This window comes from Triticum aestivum, chromosome 7D (assembly GCF_018294505.1).
Source record: "Triticum aestivum cultivar Chinese Spring chromosome 7D, IWGSC CS RefSeq v2.1, whole genome shotgun sequence".
NCBI classification, from domain to species: Eukaryota; Viridiplantae; Streptophyta; class Magnoliopsida; order Poales; family Poaceae; genus Triticum; species Triticum aestivum.
In genome coordinates, this window is record NC_057814.1 from 640,124,458 (window position 1) to 640,139,103 (window position 14,646).

Sequence of the window (14,646 nt, forward strand, 5' to 3'; positions counted from 1 at the left end):
CTTTGACTCTACTAACTTTAGCCAGGTTTGTATCATCAAATTGCACGTTGCCTTTCATTGGTGTATTTGCAAGCTATAGAGAATTGTCGATCAACATGTTCAAAGTTTTATCCTCTTATATTTTGCTGCCAGTTTCTATGTTCACTTCAGTAATGTGTAATTTGGTGTTCTTTTATATCTTCTGTACAAATGCTATTCAGTACAATCTTCATATGCACCTAGACTTACATGGATAATCTTGTATGTAATTCCCTCTTTTTTATTGATGTGTGGTTTTATCGGTGTGATTAATTCCATCTCTTTTTACTTTTTCATGTTAGGTACTACATGTACTTTTTGTGATGGCAAGGGTAAATTACTAGCCAATTTTGGTACTAGCCAAATCAAAGATTTATGTCCTAAAAAGGATTTGCTCGGCTTCATGCAATTGAATTGTTATCGCATATTTACGAGCAAGCTCATATTTATCTCTCCATGATCTCTTAACCGAGAGAAAAGGGCTTACTGCTCCCTTTTAAACTCATATATTTATTGATAAGTGCTGCAGTTTCTGTATCTATTTCTTGCGGTTTATGTATCTATTTCTCTCTAGAGCTAGCTGAGTGGTCAACACCGAGGAAGATGGGGAAGACAGAGCCAGCGAGGAAGATGGCTCAGCCCTGCCGACAATGCCCACCGGCCACTTCCTTCGGTCGCCATCGTAGGAGGGGCGCACCATCGAGGAGCAGCAGGGGAGGAGATGAGGATACACCGCTGGACTCCCTCTTCACTTTATGGTCGCATCTTCCCTATGAGCTCCTTCTTCCATTCCCTTGCTTCCCTACCGTGCTCCACCTGTGTACTTTTGATTTGGTTGTGAAATTGTACTCCATGGTGCTTGCAAGTCTGTGTACAATTTATTCCAATGCTCGACTTGGTGTCCGTCTCAACAAAACCTAACATGTCGGTGCGAAATTCTGCTAGGTATGCTTCTCCCTCCCATCAACTCCTTATGATTATTCATATAGATATATTTTTCTCATTTTTACTGATGCCCTTTTCTTGCCATGTTTTTGGGTGTTCCTTCCTACAGCCAGCTTGACCATTTGCTTTGGAAGGAGTAATTCAACTCAGAAAGGACAAATGATTTGTGACTATTTTTGTTTTTCTTACAATCTCTTTAGGTCGATCATTCTTTTCTTTTCCCTGTCACTTTTTCTTTGCTTTGGCAGTGTATTTGGGTTATTTCTTTCTCTGGAGCTTGGGCATATTGGTTGTCTTGTTGACTCTTTTACTAGCAATCTTTCCTTTTCAGTATATGGGAGAGATTACTAGCTCACACATATAGTTTAGTTATTAAGTTTCTAAATAAGTTCAGCCTCAGGTACATATTTTGTATCTATTGCTTATTTAATCCATTGAGATCTATTCTCTCCGGTTCATACAGTATGTTTGCATTTAACTTGGAAATTGCATGCTTACTTCAAAATTGGAATGTGACTTTTGCTTGCTGATAGATTCAGTTATGGTGTGGTTGCCTACTACTCAAAATTATTTTATATAGCATCGTAAATTTCAGGGACCGTATCACAACAGATCATTGGCATTGTAGGTTCAGTGGACATGTATGCTTAATATCCTCTCACTGGACAAGATTGGATTTTAGTGTATACAAGTCCTCCTCTCAGCTGCTCAGGTAGTTCTTCTTCCTCATTATCAATGAATAATTAAGTTGGTTATAAAATATGCTTGAAGATTGCAACACAGAGATTGCCAGGCAGACTAAAATAATTAGGAGCTTCTGATTGGACCCTTCAAGCAATAGTGTAGTTAATATGTTAATTATTAGATTATGTTACTAGAGTATTAGAAGATTTTTTTGATATATGTATTTATAGGATTCTGTGATATTTGATGCAAAAAATTGATGGCTAGGCACTTATACTGTGCATAAGTAAAATTTCCAGTTTTTTCTTTTTGTAGTCAGTACCAGAACCTATAAAGAATTTTAGCTTCTGATTGGACCCTTGCTGATTCATTTCGACCACAGTACCAGAACCCAGGTTGTTACAACACCACTTTTTAGTTTTGTTGCTCAGTAGAAAGTTGCTTAGTTTTTTTTTGAGGATCAACAGAAAGTCGCTTAGCTGACGTTACAGCATGAGGTCTACTGAACTTTCCCTGGCATGCCTTTGGTTCCTACCCCTTGTTGCATTTGTCTGATAGTGTCATGTCTTGATAGTGTCATGTCTCTCTAAACACAGGTGAATGCACTGGACTTTTTGAGATCGGGGCCACCAACGGCATATGCCAAGGGCGTCCATTGACAACCCGCCCAAGATCTGGATTCACCGAGGAGTACAACCGGACTTGTGGTCAGCTGCCTGCTGGTCTGGAAACTACACAATATCTCTAAAACCCACTATCCTCTAATGCATGAATCTCTATGCTGAGTTGGGCTACAACTAATTTATCATTGTTTCATATTATTCTATAATGCATGCAAACATCCTGTTTTTTCATCGAGAGAAAGAACATTAAGAAAAAAATTCTCATTCTATTGTAGCAATAGCGACTGTACGAATAGCGGTACTGTGTTTGGTCGTTTGTTCTTGTGGCTTCCTAGCCATGGGCGCTTTCCTGCTTTGTTCTAAAAAAAACCTGGTATGTTTATTCTGCTGGTACAACTACTCTTTGGTTGGGACATTTTGGCTTGGAATAACATAAATGAACCTAAAATTTCTTAATATTTTATATCACTTTTTGTATTGATGTTTGTGCCCACCATCTGGATGCTTTGAAAGTATTTACCTAGCTTTCTTTTGATTTGAGTTGTCTTTATGTCAAGGACTATTGCATAGCATTAAGAAAGGACATAGTTAACCAGAATAACAACTGCGGCATTTCCTTGCTGAAAATCTATAATGTTATTTACAGTGGTGTTGATGGCGGGTCTTCCGAATCGCTTCCTCAGCCTAACAACGCAGCCTACAAACTAACTGTTATCAACATCAGTAATGATGCCGGTAAGCACACCACGACAGCTTTACTTTTAAAACCCACTGCTTATACTCAGGTTTTAAACCTCTTACTGTTTATAACTCTGTAGGCCCTTCGCACCGTTGCATGAATGCCAAGAAAAACAAGAAAAAGGAGCATGCATCGCATGGTACAAAACCATGTACCATTACCATTGTAATGCCATTATTCCGAATTTCATTTGCCTTCCTATTCATACTAATCTTTCAAACCCTCTTCATGATTATCATCATACAACACCTACAACTAAATTTATAAAACCGAAGAAGGCTGAACACAAGGCCTACATAACCCGTATGATCAAGCAATGTTTTCATTTACTCTACTAATACCAGTAAATGCATATGCTTACACCAACCATTTTATATACCATTGCATAGGGGCACCCGACACTATCTACTTTCTAAGCTTTGATGGTCATTGATGGGGAAACAAAGTGAGGCTATACAGGAAGCGGCTCACATGTTTGCCACTCAAAGAATGCCAAGACCCTATACACATCACCTGCAATTATATATACAATTCTTCTTAGTGTTGTTACCTTTCATTTCCAATATTTCTTTTCTCAGTGTTGTTACCTTTCATTTACAGTATTTCTTAGTCAATTTTACCAAGAAATATCTTCACCATTGTATTGACCCAAAGCTTTATGACTTGCCAATAAAATCTAGAGATGGAAATCCCTACATCAAAGCCCGTCTAATCAAAGGAGTCGATAACAGGGCAACAATTACCAGAGGCTGGGCTGGCTTCTTCCCCGCAGCTAATACGAAGGAAAGAGAAATATATGCCTTCGCCTTCAAGTGCAACCACAAGCACCTGCGTCTCACCGTGCACGCCCTCTGAGCATCGTGTTCAGTCTAATAAACTACTTAATTAGCCTATGAAGTTCTGTGTGTATAGCGTCACCGTAAGAAGCTTTTGGCACTGGACTCTTTGGTTATCTTGTTCAGTCTACTAAACTACCTAAATAGCCTATGAAGCTCTGTCTGTATAGCTTCACCCTCAGAACCTGTTTGCTTTTGGCACCACTCTCTGCTTTTGGCGCTAGTCTCTGATATGTATAAATTTGGAATCCATGATGCTATGTTTGATCCGTGTAATATTCTCCAGCTGCGTCTAAACCCTGCTGTTTAATGCAAATATTTTCTTATATTTAGGTGACAAGCTTTCTGCTTCTATGACCAATATAGATAAAGAATCCATTTACATTCCCCTATGTATGATCGTCCATCAATATCCCAAAAGACCTAAAAGGGAAATTAATACTTTCTGAAATCCAAGTTAACACTATTATTGTAACCACCATCATATCCACAATTGCTTACTTCCTTTTCTAAACATTTTTTTTTGTCTGAATTCAATTTAAGTCATCCTACTATTTGTCATACAATCTACATTGCATTATCTTTCCATCTACATATACTACTTACTCACTACTAACATCGCTTCTAACTGGGTTCTTGTGCCATTGGCACAACCGGGTCATCTAGTTTGGAAGAAGAGAAGAAAGAAGATCTAAATCGCGTCATGTTGCCAGGAAGTTTCTTGGTCAGAAGAAGGCGAGGTCACCGACGGGTCCGTCCACAACCCCAAGAACACCAATGCCGGCGGCTACCTCAAGACCGTCAACAACAGTGCCTCAGCTAGTTGCCTCAACAACATTACCAAGGGTGACTACACCTGGGGCCTCAAGATTCTCTGCCAGGGTGGCTTCTTCCACCACATCAATAACATCAGCAATGGCAGTTCCGCCCACGGGCTCAAGAATATCAGCAACATCGGCTCAACTCGCTAATTCAAGACCCACTAACTCAAGACCGCCAACAACAGCAAATCCGTATGTGACCTCAAGAACTTTAATAACGGCAAATTCATATGCGACCTCAAGAACGTCAACAACGGCAAATCCGTATGCAACCTCAGGAATGTCAAGAACGACAAACCCGCCCGCAACCTCAAGAACGTCAACAACATCAAGAATGTCAGCAGCATCAGCAGCGGTGGCTCCTTCTGCGACCTCAAGAATGTCAACAAGAGCCGCTCCATCCATGACCTCCAGAACATCAACTCGAGCAACGGTGGCCTCAAACCAGTCGACGACACTGTAGCCAGGTGCGCCGACCTCAAGAAAGGCTAGGACGACGACCCCACCCTTGTCCGCAACGACAATTCGTAGTCGTGCCGCTCCCACACGTCCAACTGCTTCAAGCACACGCCGATGATCTCCATCCATGTACGGTGTCCATCTTCAATGAAGTTAAGTGCATTGAGACCCGATTAGTAATGTTACAGTAAATTAATAAATTTGTAAACTCGATTGGGTCGAGCCCGTGACATGTAAGCCAGTAGTGTGCCAATTGATGAATAGAGGGTCTACGGGCTTGGATGTAATTTATGTTATTTGAGTGGTTCTTTGTACTGTAATGACATTGATGAATACAATGGAAGTTTTCCAGCAATAAAAGAGAAGTGTGCCAGATCACGTTGCGGCTAATTTTGTTTTTCTTGGTGTTATCGAGTCATGTTGTTGGGTGACCAAATAAAAGAAACGAGTTAGAAAGAACGTACACATGATTAATTACACGTCAACAACCAACGAAGGAGCTCCTCCCAAAAAACACTAGGGTTCCTCTGCCTCTTGTCGGTGCCGCCGCCGGTCCGCCTCGTCTCCGCTGGCCTTAGGTTCATGGCGGCGTGGTGGATCTCGCCCCTTGCCGGTGGGAGGGCTCTGTTTTCATATGCTCTTTCGAATTTTGTTAGGATTTGTGTGCTGCTCATTAAGATGAGACGGTGGCGACTCTCTTAAGACGAAATAAGGTTCTCCCTGCCTAGCCCCCGTCCCAGTGGTGTGTCTAGTATCATCGGTGGGTGAGTGGAGGTGTGTCTCTGGCAGATCTGTCATTGGTGGATTTGGTCGGATCTGATCTACGTTAATGTGACTTCAGGTTGGATCCTTCTGATCTACACTACTCTTCAACGGCGACGGTTGCCGTTCTGGTGTGCTGGTCCTATGGGGCCTTAGCACGACGACTTCCCGACTGTCTATTACAATAAGTTTTACCCGGCTCCGGTAAGGAGGGGCGATGACGGCGGTGCCCATTCGACTCGCTTCAGTGCTTGAAGTCATCGCTATATGATTTACATTATTTTTGGTGTTTATTGTATTGCCATAATTAAAGATTAATAGATCTTAAGTTTTCTTGTAAAAAAATAAAAAATAATAACATGTCGCTGAACTACCTCTGTCCTGTGTTCCATCCCTGTTTCTTGCGATATTCATTAGGATCGATCTAAGACTGGAGAAGTCCGCTGGTGGAGTTCAGAGTTTGTCTCACTGCCATATCAGGACAACAGCCCTGCCCTTGTCTGCGACAACAAGTCATAGTCGTGCCGCTCCCACACGTCCAACCGCTTCCTAAATGCACCAATTATCTCCATCCGTCTACGTCAGCCATCTTCCATGAAGTTAAATACGTTAAGACAAGTTTAGTTATGTTACAGTAAGTTAATAAATTTGTAAACTCGATTGGTTCGAGGCCGTGACATGTAAGCCAGAAGTGTGCCAATTGATGAATAGATGGTCTACGAATTTGAATATAATTTATGTTATTTCTAATATTCTTTGTACTGTCATAATAGTTGATGAATAGAATGGAGGTCCGTCTTTCCCAAAAAAGAAGAAGAAGAAATGTGTCAGTGCGTACACATGATTATTAATGCGTCGCTAAACTACGTGGGTTTTATGTGCGTTCATCCCAATTTCATGCGGTATTCGTTAGCAGCGATCTTAGACCGGAGAAGTCCAATGGTGGAGTCAAGGGTTGTCTCACTGCCATTGCCATATCACCAACAAATTACAGCTAGCATTACCCCCAGGGAAAATATGCGGAACGGCTCAAGGTAGGGCGCCATCAATTTTTTTTAAAGAAAAGGAGGATGACCCCGGCCTCTGCATCTGGGTGATGCGTGCGGTCACTTTATTAATTATTCTCACAAGACCTTACAAAGTCATACAACAGCAAGACTGAAGCCATCGTCTAAGGAACAACTGTCGCTACACCTATCCAATTGATGAAGGGGCACTGATAGCCTGAGCCTAATACCAAACAGACATCGCAACCAAACCTAAACATTTAGGACCTGAGGTCCCAACCAGGACGCCTGCCTGGTATGGGGCACCTACCAGTCCGGCGCACTCCTCAACCAGAACGACCGCCGGGTATGAGGCCGCCGCAGCCACCTGCCATGAGTCCATCTTCAGAGTTGTACTGTTGCATCTACCGTGCCAGGTCTCTCCGCCATCGACGCCACCACGACGTCAGACAGCGTCATCCTCCTGCGCGACTCCATCCTCCCACATCGAACTCCGAATCTGCACTGCGTCACGCCGTCAAGATCCGTCGCCATCAATGTATGGATGAAGCACCGCTCCACCAAAGAAGCCGAGTGCACCTCCAAGAATGCCGCCCCCAAGGGGGTTACGACACATGATTGCCGCCAACATCCGATCAACTGATCTAGGGTTTCTCCCAGAGGTATTGAGTGGAGTTGGGAGCTTCACCTCGATGATGCCTTCATGAAGGAAACAATGATAAGGGCATCGTCATCACCGGCTCCTGCCATCGATCGAAGACCAGGTTTTCACCCGGATTCGTCCCAAGAAATCCACCCAACAACCTGTGCACCGCCTTCAAAGCCCCAGATCTAGCCGCCTAGATCCGGCGACCAACCGCAGCAACAGTGCCACCGTGGGATCCCTGGCGCACCGGCCACTTCCAGAGTGTGCCACCACTGGAGCCTAGGAGGAGGGCTCCCACCCCGCCTCGCCAAGCCGCGAGAGCCTCCGAGAAGGATCCTACACGCTTGTCACCGTCTCAGATCCGAGCTAATCCATAGCAGATCGCCGTCACAGATCCGCCTTGGACAGGGACTGCACCACGCCATGCCGCCGCGGGAAGCCCTAGCTTCACCGGCCGCAACCCTCCAGGGTGGCCGCCTCGGGATCCAGACAAAACATTGCCGCTGCCACCGGCCATGTTCCGCCGCCGCCGACCGGCCAAGCCGCCGGTCACTGCATGACCATGCGAGCACAGCTAGCCGGCCGACCAACTCCGACAAAGAAGAAGGCCACCACCAACAAGCCTAGGGCCGGCGTCCGAGAAATGCTCGTGTTGCAGATCAAGTGCAGGAGCAGTGCACCGTCGACGGCGATTGAGATCGTAGCACAATGAATTAGCCCGACATGAGTCAAGGCCAGATCCGCCGTTGCTGGTGTCGTCCTCCCTCGCTGCCACCGCACCACTTGCATGTCGCCGCCGATCTGCGCCACCACTACCGATTTGGCCGGAAAGGAGCGCCGCCTCCCAACCAGATCGAGATCCGAGGAGAAAACTGCCACCGCCGCCACGCCACAAGGGCTTTGCCCTGTGACGCCCTAGGCGACAGCGGCGGAGGGGAGCGGAGGTGGGGCGAGGCTGTAGGAGGAGGGCGGGGGCTCCCCGGTGCGGGGCGGGGCCGCCGCACGGGGGAGGGACGGATGATACGTCTCCAACGTATCTATATTTTTTGATTGTTCCATGCTATTATATATTTTGTTTTGGATGTTTAATGGGCTTATTTATACACTTTTATATTATTTTTGGGACTAACCTATTAACCGGAGGCCCAGCCCAAATTGCTGTTTTTTTGCCTATTTCAGTGTTTCGAAGGAAAACGATATCAAACGGAGTCCAAACGGAATGAAACCTTCGGGAACGTGATTTTCGGAACAAACGTGATCCAGAGGACTTGGAGTGGACGTCAAGAAACAAACGAGGAAGCCACGAGGCAAGGGGCGCGCCTACTGATACGTCTCCAACGTATCTATAATTTTTTATTGTTCCATGCTATATTATATTCTGTTTTGGACATTAATGGGCTTTATTATACACTTTTATATTATTTTTGGGACTAACCTATTAACTGGAGGCCCAACCCAGAATTGCTGTTTTTTGCCTATTTCAGAGTTTCGCAGAAAAAGAATATCAAACAAAGTCCAAACAGAATGAAACCTTGGGGAACGTGATTTTTGGAACGAACGTGATCCAGAGGACTTGGACCCTACGTCAAGACATCAACCAGGAAGGCACGAGGTAGGGGGCGCGCCTACCCCCCCAGGCGCGCCCTCCACCCTCGTGGGCCCCATGTTGCTCCACCCTCGTGGAGCCAAAAACCTAATTCCACCGCCGCAACCTTCTGTACCCGTGAGATCCCATCTTGGGGCCTTTTCCGGAGCTCCGCTGGAGGGGGCATCGATCACGGAGGGCTTCTACATCAACACCATAGCCTCTCCGATGATGTGTGAGTAGTTTACCTCAGACCTTCGGGTCCATAGTTATTAGCTAGATGGCTTCTTCTCTCTTTTTGGATCTCAATACAATGTTCTCCCCCTCTCTTGTGGCGATCTATTCGATGTAATCTTCTTTTGCGGTGTGTTTGTTGAGACCGATGAATTGTGGGTTTATGATCAAGTTTATCTATCAACAATATTTGAATCTTCTCTTCTTTTATGTACGATTGGCTATCTTTGCAAGTCTCTTCGAATTATCAGTTTGGTTTGGCCTAATAGGTTGATCTTTCTTGCAATGGGAGAAGTGCTTAGCTTTGGGTTCAATGTTGCGGTGTCCTTTCCCAGTGACAGTGTAGGGGCACCAAGGCACGTATTGTATTGTTGCCATCGAGGATAAAAAGATGGGGTTTATATCATATTGCATGAGTTTATCCCTCTACATCGTGTCATCTTACTTAAAGCGTTACTCTGTTCATATGAACTTAATACTCTAGATGCATGCTGGATAGCGGTCGATGTGTGGAGTAATAGTAGTAGATGCAGGCAGGAGTCGGTCTACTTGTTGCGGACGTGATGCCTATATACATGATCATACCTAGATATTCTCATAACTATGCTCAATTATGTCAAGTGCTCAACAGTAATTTGTTCACCCACCGTAATACTTATGCTCTCAAGAGAATCCACTACTGAAACCTTTGGCCCCCGGGTCTATCTTCCATCATATTAATCTTCCAACACTTAGCTATTTTTATTTTGCTTTCTTTAATTTGCATCTTTATCATAAAAATACCAAAAATATTATCTTATCATATCTATCAGATCTCACTCTCGTAAGTGACCGTGAAGGGATTGACAACCCCTTTATTGCGTTGGTTGCGAGGATTTATTTGTTTGTGAAGGTGCAAGTTACTCGTGCGTGGCCCTCCTACTGGATTGATACCTTGGTTCTCAAAAACTGAGGGAAATACTTACTGCTGATACGTCTCCAACGTATCCATATTTTTTGATTGCTCCATGCTATATTATCTTTTGTTTTGGACATTATTGGGCTTTATTATACACTTTTATATTATTTTTGGGAGTAACCTATTAACCGGAGGCCCAGCCCAGAATTGCTGTTTTTTTTGCCTATTTCAGAGTTTCATAGAAAAAGAATATTAAACGGAGTCCAAATGGAATGGAACCTTTGGGAACATGATTTTCGGAACGAACATGATCCAGAGGACTTGGACCCTACGTCAAGAAAGCTACCAGGAAGCGACGAGGTAGGGGGCGCGCCCTCCACCCTCGTGGGCCCCATGTTGCTCCACCGACGTACTCCTTCCTCCTATATATACCTACGTACCCCCAAACGATCAGATATGGAGCCGAAAACCTAATTCCACCGCCGCAACCTTCTGTACCCGTGAGATCCCAACTTGGGGCCTGTTCCGGAGCTCCGCCGGAGGGGGCATCGATCATGGAGGGCTTCTACATCAACACCATAGCCTCTCCGATGAAGTGTGAGTAGTTTACCTCAGACCTTCGGGTCCATAGTTATTAGCTAGATGGCTTCTTTTCTCTTTTTGGCTCTCAATACAATGTTCTCCCCCTCTCTCGTGGAGATCTATTCGATGTAATCTTCTTTTGCGGTGTGTTTGTTGAGATCGATGAATTGTGGGTTTATCATCAAGTTTATCTATGAACAATATTTGAATCTTCTGAATTCTTTTATGTACGATTGATTATCTTTGCAAGTCTCTTTGAATTATCAGTTTGGTTTGGCCTACCAGATTGATCTTTCTTGCAATGAGAGAAGTGCTTAGCTTTGGGTTCAATCTTGCGTTGTCCTTTCCCAGTGACAGTAGGGGCAGCAAGGCACGTATTTTATTGTTGCCATCGAGGATAACATGATGGGTTTTTTATCATATTGCATGAATTTATCCCTCTACATCATGTCATCTTGCTTAAAGCGTTACTCTGTTCTTATGAACTTAATACTCTAGATGCATGCTGGATAGCGGTCGATGTGTGGAGTAATAGTAGTAGATGCAGGCAGGAGTCGGTCTACTGGTTTCGGACGTGATGCCTATATACATGATCATGCCTAGATATTCTCATAACTATGCTCAATTCTATCAATTGCTCAACAGTAATTTGTTCACCCACCGTAAATACTTATGCTCTCGAGAGAAGCCACTAGTGAAACCTATGGCCCCCGGGTCTATTTTCCATCATATTAATCTTCGAACACTTAGCTATTTCCGTTGCCTTTTATTTTACTTTGCATCTTTATCACAAAAATACTAAAAATATTATCTTATTATATCTATCAGATCTCACTCTCGTAAGTGACCGTGTAGGGATTGACAACCCCTTATCACGTTGGTTGCGAGGATTTATTTGTTTGTGTAGGTGCGAGGGACTCGTGTGTAGCCTCCTACTGGATTGATACCTTGGTTCTCAAAAACTGAGGGAAATACTTACGCTACTTTGCTGCATCACCCTTTCCTCTTCAAGGGAAAACCAACACAGTGCTCAAGAGGTAGCAAGAAGGATTTCTGGCGCCGTTGCCGGGGAGGTCTACGCAAAAGTCAACATACCAAGTACCCATCACAAACCCTTATCTCCCGCATTACATTATTCGCCATTTGCCTCTTGTTTTCCTCTCCCCCACTTCACCCTTGCCGTTTCATTCGCCCTCTCTTTTCCGTTCGCCATCCTCTCTCGTTTTGCCCTTGCTCCTTTCTGCCGTTATGTCTGAAATTGGGGAAATTATTGTCGATATGGACAATAATAATATTATGGAAAATTCCGATGCTCCTGCTGAAGAACCCCCTATCTTACATACAAAAAAATTCCAAATTGGTAGTGGTAACATTATTGGAAAAGGAGTTATCCAACATTTCTTTACTTGTGCCGGTGCTTTGCCCTCTATGGGTAGTTCTATTCTTCATAGAACTAGTAGTCTTGCGGACGCTATCGCCATGCTTGTAGTTGAACTTGAAAGACAATTTATGCACATGCATCCCTGTATATAGGGGATTTTCCTAGAATTTTCTAACATTGGGCATTCTTCTGTTAAGCATGCCGCTACTATTTTTTTTGGCTCATGAATTCAGATTTATCATAAAAGAGGCCAAAGAAATCTTTGCGCATTATAGGGTGGACGCTGGACGTCCTCCCATAGAAACTATCTTATTTGATCAAGAGGAAATAATGCGTTTTCAATCTCTAGATTATGTTGCTTTCAATGAAAACCTTAGAAAAAAGGTCCCTACCAATCTTCTAGTTGATAGAATTTCTGAACTTAATGATGATTTGGCTATTCGAAATAATGAGCTAGGATATTCTCTTGAGTATAGGCTCACAAAGTTCTGCCAAAAGAATGCTTATAACGATGAATTGGTTGTGCAATACGAAGGGCCGAAGGAGGAACCTATACCTCCTAAAATTGATCTTGGGGACTTTTGTCCCATTAAATTTAGCCCTTTTGATTACTTTTGCTTTCCTCAAAGGAAACTTGCTGCTGAACGTAGAGAATATGAAATGAGTTTTAATGATCTATCCTATTACTATGGCACTACCTAGATCTATCCTTGCTTTTATGCCTAGCTAGATAGCGCTTATTGGGAGGAAACCCAATTTTATTTGTAGTTTTTTTTGCTTTTTGCTTCTGTTTAGGCATAAATATTTGTTCTAGCCTCTGGTTAGATGTGTTTTTATGTTTTAGTTAGTGTTTGTGCCAAGTTAAACCTATAGGATCTTCTTGGATGATAGTTATTTGATCTTGCAGAAAATTCAAGAAACTTTCTGTTCACGAAAATAATTGTTAAAAATCACCAGAACGTGATAAAATATTAATTCCTTTTGCTGCTGATAAATAAACAATTGTATAGGTCTTCCTATTTTGGCTAATTTTTTGGAGTTCCAGAAGTTTGCGTTAGTTACCGATTACTACAGACTATTCTGTTTTTGACAGATTCTGTTTTTCGTGTGTTGTTTGCCTATTTTGATGAATCTATGGCTCGTAAAAGAGTTTATAAACCATAGAGAAGTTGGAATACAGTAGGTTTAACACCACCATAAATAAAGAATGAATTCATTACAGTACCTTGAAGTGGTCTTTTGTTTTCTTTCGCCAACAGAGCTCACGAGATTTTCTGCTGAGTTTTGTGTTGTGAAGTTTTCAAGTTTTGGGTGAAAGATTTGATGGATTATGGAACAAGGAGTGGCAAGAGCCTAAGATTGGGGATGCCCATGGCACCCCCAAGATAATCTAAGGACACCTAAAAGCCAAAGCTTGGGGATGCCCCGGAAGGCATCCCCTCTTTCGTCTACTTCCATCGGTAACTTTACTTGGAGCTATATTTTTATTTACCACATGATATGTGTTTTGCTTGGAGTGTCTTGTATGATTTGAGTCCTTGCTTTTTAGTTTACGACAATCACCTTTTCTGTACACACCTTTTGAGAGAGACACACATGATTCGGAAATTATTAGAATACTCTATGTGCTTCACTTATATCTTTTGAGTTATATAGTTTTTGCCCTAGTACTTCACTTATATCTTTTAGAGCACGGTGGTGGATTTGTTTTATAGAAACTATTGATCTCTCATGCTTCACTTAGATTATTTTGAGAGTCTTAAATAGCATGGTAATTTGCTTAAATAATCATAATATGCTAGGTATTCAAGAATAGTAAAAACTTTCTTATGAGTGTTTTGAATACTAAGAGGAGTTTGATGCTTGATGATTGTTTTGAGACATGGAGGTAGTGATATTAAAGTTGTGCTAGTTGGGTAGTTGTGAATTTGAGAAATACTTGTGTTGAAGTTTGCAAGTCCCGTAGCATGCATGTATGGTAAATGTTATGTAACAAATTTGAAACATGAGGTGTTCTTTGATTGTCCTCCTTATGTGTGGCGGTCGGGGAGGAGCGATGGTCTTTTCCTACCAATCTATCCCCCTAGGAGCATGCGCGTAGTGCTTGGTTTTTGATGACTTGTATATTTTTGCAATAAGTATGTGAGTTCTTTATGACTAATGTTGGGTCCATGGATTATACGCACTCTCACCTTTCCATCATTGCTATCCTCTTTGGTACCATGCATTGCCCTTTCTCACATTGAGAGTTGGTGCAAACTTCGCCGGTGCATCAAAACCCCGTGATATGATACGCTCTTTCACACATAAACCTCCTTATATCTTCGTCAAAACAGCCACCATACCTACCTATTATGGCATTTCCATAGCCATTCCGAGATATATTGCCATGCAACTTTCCACCGTTCCGTTTATCATGACACGTT

General features: G+C 43.0%; 1 pseudogene; it reads left to right on the plus strand.

The window, feature by feature from the left end:
• Nucleotides 1-2,999: 2,999 nt before the first annotated feature.
• On the plus strand, nt 3,000-5,243 carry LOC123171520 (cell wall protein DAN4-like; annotated as a pseudogene).
• The last annotated feature ends 9,403 nt before the right edge of the window (nt 5,244-14,646 follow it).